Source organism: Triticum urartu, chromosome 3A (genome assembly GCF_056163025.1).
Source record: "Triticum urartu cultivar PI428250 chromosome 3A, HENAU_Tu73, whole genome shotgun sequence".
NCBI classification, from domain to species: domain Eukaryota; kingdom Viridiplantae; phylum Streptophyta; class Magnoliopsida; order Poales; family Poaceae; genus Triticum; species Triticum urartu.
Genome location: NC_141875.1, coordinates 33,875,549 through 33,880,815, shown reverse-complemented (window position 1 = coordinate 33,880,815; position 5,267 = coordinate 33,875,549).

Sequence of the window (5,267 nt, the reverse complement as noted above, 5' to 3'; positions counted from 1 at the left end):
ATAGTTTAGTGCACCATGCTTAACGGCTTAGAATCGGGACTTCAAAGACGTTTTGAACGTCATGGACCATATGAGATGTTCCAGGAGTTGAAGTTAATATTTCAAGCAAATACCCGAGTTGAGAGATATGAAGTCTCCAACAAGTTCTATAGCTAAAAGATGGAGGAGAATAGCTCAAGCAGTGAGCATGCGCTCAGATTGTCTGGGTACTACAATCGCTTGAATCAAGTGGAAGTTAATCTTCTAGATAAAATAGTGATTGACATAATTCTCTAGTCACCATCACCAAGTTAGTAGAACTTCGTGATGAACTATAGTTTGCAAGGGATGACGAAAACAATTGCCAAGCTCTTCGTGATGCTGAAATCGACGAAGGTAGAAGTCAAGAAAAGCATCAAGTGTTGATGGTTGAAAAGATCACTAGTTTCAAGAAAAGGGCAAAGGGAAGAAGGGGAACTTCAAGAAGAACGGCAAACAAGTTGCTGCTCAAGTGAAGAAACCCAAGTCTGGACCTAAGCCTAAGACTAAGTGCTTCTACTGCAAAGGGACTGGTCACTAGAAGCGGAACTACCCCAAGTATTTGGTGGATAAGAAGGATGGCAAAATGAACACAGCTATATTTGATATACATGTTATTAATGTGTACTTTACTAGTGTTTATTGCAACCCCTCGGTATTTGATACTGGTTCAGTTGCTAAGAGTAGTAACTCGAAATGGGAGTTGCAAAATAAGTAGAGACTAGTTAAGGGTGAAGTGACGATGTGTGTTGGAAGTGGTTCCAAGATTGATATGATCATCATCGCACACTCCCTGTACTTTCGGGATTAGTGTTGAACCTAAATAAATGTTATTTGGTGTTTGCGTTGAGCATAAATATGACTGGATCATGTTTATTGCAATACGGTTATTCATGTAAGTTAGAGAATAATTGTTGTTATGTTTACATGAATAAAACCTTCTATGGTCATACACCCAATGAAAACGGTTTGTTGGATCTCGATCGTGGTGATACACATTTTCATAATATTGAAGCCAAAAGATGCAAAGTTAATAATGATAGTGCAACTTATTTGTGGCACTGCCGTTTAGGTCATATTGGTGTAAAGCGCATGAAGAAAATCCATGTTGATGGGCTTTTGGAAACACTTGATTATGAATCAGTTGATGCTTGCAAACCATGCCTCATGGGCAAGATGACTAAGACTCCGTTCTCCGAAACAATGGAGCGAGCAACAGATTTGTTGGAAATCATACATACTGATGTATGTGATCCCATGAATATTGAGGCTCGCGGCAGGTGTTGGGGATATAATTATTTACGTAAGCCGCCCAGGAGCGGCCGGGTTACGCAAAGAGAAGCCCATCTGAAGCCCAAGACCAAGATGTGAAGATGGCGGTTCAGTAAAGGCTCTAAAAGCCCACAGACGATTTAGGGCCCATGGTGATAAACCGCCATGAGGGCGCGACTTGTATTGTAAGGTAGAAATAACTAGTCACCGAGCCGGACACTGTTTATGAGCCGTCCAGGACTCTGTAAGCCGTAGGGCGTCGACCTGTGTATATAAGGGGACGACCCGCTGGCGGCTTAGGGACAGAAGAAACAAGAGATCGAGAACCGGGCATAGCGTATCTCGCTCCCTGGTCATCGAAACCTCAAGCAATTCCAACCCAACTAGACGTAGGCCTTCCTTCACCGTAAGGGGCTGAACTAGTATAAACCTCGCGTGTCCTTTGTACTGAGTAACCCCTTTAAGCTTCCTAGTTGCGATGGCTCCACGATCAAGTCCTTGCAAGAGGACATCTGCCGTGACAATTCCACAACAGCAGGTATCATTATTTTCTGATCTTCACAGATGATTTGAGCAGATATGAGTATATCTACTTGATGAAACACAAGTCTGAAATATTTGAAAAGTTCAAAGAATTTCAGAGTGAAGTGGAGAATCATCGTAACAAAAATAAAAGTTTCTACGATATGATCGCAGAAGTAAAATATTTGAGTTACGAGTTTGGCCTTCAGTTAAAACAATGTGAAATAGTTTCACTACTCACTCCACCTGGAACACCACTATGTAATGGTGTGTCCGAACGTCATAACCGTGCTTTATTAGATATGGTGCGATCTATAATGTCTCTTACCGATCTACCACTATCGTTTTGGGGTTATGCATTAGAGACAACTACATTCACGTTAAATAGGGCACCATCTAAATCTGTGGAGATGACACCGTTTGAACTGTGGTTTGGCGATAAGTCTAAGCTGTCATTTCTTAAAGTTTAGGACTGCGATGCTTATGTGAAAAAGTTTCAACATGATAAGCTCGAACCCAAACCGGAGAAGTAAATATTCATAGGATACCGAAAAGAAACTGTTGGGTACACCTTCTATCACAGATGCGAAGGCAAGATATTCGTTGCTGAGAATGGATCCTTTCTAGAGAAGGAGTTTCTCTCGAAAGAAGTGAGTGGGAGGAAAGTAGAACTTGATGAGGTAACTGTACCTGCTCCCTTATTGGAAAGTAGTTCATCACAGAAATCTATTCCTGTGACTACTACACCAATTAGTGAGGAAGCTAATGATGATGATCATGTAACTTCAGATCAAGTTACTACCGAACCTCGTAGGTAAACCAGAGTGAGATCCACACCAGAGTGGTATGGTAATCCTATTCTGGAGGTCATGTTACTTGACCATGACGAACCTACGAACTATGAGGAAGCAATGATGAGCCCAGATTCCGCGAAATGGCTTGAGGCCATGAAATCTGAGATGAGATCCATGTATAAGAACAAAGTATGGACTTTGATTGACTTGCCCAAAGATCGGCGAGCCATTGAGATTAAATGGATCTTCAAGAGGAAGACGGACGCTGATAGTAGTGTTATTATCTACAAAGCTAGAATTGTTGTAAAAAGGTTTTTGACAAGTTCAAGGTGTTGACCACGATGAGAATTTCTCACTCGTATCTATGCTTAAGTCTGTCTGAATCATGTTAGCTATTGCCGCATTTTATGAAATCTAGCAAATGGATAAACAAAACTGCATTCCTTAATAGGATTTGTTAAAGAAGAGTTGTATATGATGCAACCAGAAGGTTTTGTCAATCCTAAAGGTACTAACAAAATATGCATGCTCCAGTGATCCATCTATGGACTGGTGCAAGCATCTCGGAGTTGGAATATATGCTTTGATAAGTTGATCAAAGCATATAGTTTTATACAGACTTGCGGTGAAGCCTGTATTTACAAGAAAGTGAGTGGGAGCACTACAGCATTTCTGATAAGTATATGTATGCCATATTGTTGATCGGAGATGATGTAGAATTATTCTGCAAAGCATAAAGGAATGTTTGAAAGGAGTTTTTTCAAAGAAAGACCTCGGTAAAGCTGCTTACATATTGAGCATCAAGATCTATAGAGATAGATCAAGACGCTTGATAAGTTTTTCAATGAGTACATACCTTGACAAGATTTTGAAGTAGTTCAAAATGGAACAATCAAAGAAGGAGTTCTTGCCTGTGTTACAAGGTGTGAAGTTGAGTAAGACTCAAAACCCGACCACGGCAGAAGAGAGAGAGAATGAAAGTCATTCCCTATGCCTCAGCCATAGGTTCTATAAAGTATGCCATGTTGTGTACCAGACCTATTGTATACCCTGCCCTGAGTTTGGCAAAGGAGTACAATAGTGATCTAGGAGTAGATCACTGGACATTGGTCAAAATTATTCTTAGTGGAATAAGGATATGTTTCTCGATTATGGAAGTGACAAAAGGTTCGTCGTAAAGGGTTATGTCAATGCAAGTTTTGACACTGATCCAGATGACTCAAAGTCTCAATCTGGATACATATTGAAAGTGGGAGCAATTAGCTAGAGTAGCTCAGTGCAGAGCATTGTTGACATAGAAATTTGCAAAATACTTACGGATCTGAATGTGGCAGACCCGTTGACTAAACTTCTCTCACAAGCAAAACATGATCACACCTTAGTACTCTTTGGGTGTTAATCACATAGCGATGTGAACTAGATTATTGACTCTAGTATACCCTTTTCGTGTTGGTCACATGTCGATGTGAACTATGGGTGTTAATCACATGGTGATGTGAACTATTGGTATTAAATCACATGGCGATGTGAACTAGATTATTGACTCTAGTGCAAGTGGGAGACTGAAGGAAATATGCCCTAGAGGCAATAATAAAGTAATTATTTATTTCCTCATATCATGATAAATGTTTATTATTAATGCTAGAATTGTATTAACCGGAAACATAATACATGTGTGAATACATAGACAAATAGAGTGTCACTAGTATGCCTCTACTTGACTAGCTCGTTGATCAAAGATGGTTATGTTTCCTAACCATAGACATGAGTTGTCATTTGATTAACGGGATCACATCATTAGGAGAATGATGTGATTGACTTGACCCATTCCGTTAGCTTAGCACTTGATCGTTTAGTTTGTTGCTATTGCTTTCTTCATGACTTATACATGTTCCTATGACTATGAGATTATGCAACTCCCGTTTACTGGAGGAACACTTTGTGTGCTAACAAACGTCACAATGTAACTGAGTGATTATAAAGGTGCTCTACAGGTGTCTCCGAAGGTACTTGTTGGGTTGGCGTATTTCGAGATTAGGATTTGTCACACCGATTGTCGGAGAGGTATCTCTGGGCCCACTCGGTAATGCACATCACTTAAAGCCTTGCAAGCATTGCAACTAATGAGTTAGTTGCAGAATGATGTATTACGGAACGAGTAAAGAGGCTTGCCCGTAACGAGATTGAACTAGGTATTGAGATACCGACGATCGAATCTCGGGCAAGTAACATACCGATGACAAAGGGAACAGCGTATGTTGTTATGCGGTTTAACCGATAAAGATCTTCATAGAATATGTAGGAGCCAATATGAGCATCCAGGTTCCGCTATTGTTTATTGACTGGAGACGTGCCTCGGTCATGTCTACATAGTTCTCGAACCCGTAGGGTCCGCACGCTTAAAGTTCGATGACGGTTATATTATGAGTTTATGTGTTTTGATGTACCGAAGGAGTTCGGAGTCCCGGATGAGATCAGAGACATGACGAGGAGTCTCGAAATGGTCGAGACATAAAGATCGATATATTGGACGACTATATTCGGACATCGGAAAGGTTCCGAGTGATTCGAGTATTTTAGGGAGTACCGGGGAGTTATAGGAATTCGTATTGGGCCTTAATGGGCTATACGGGAAAGGAGAGAAAGGCCTCAAAGGCTGGC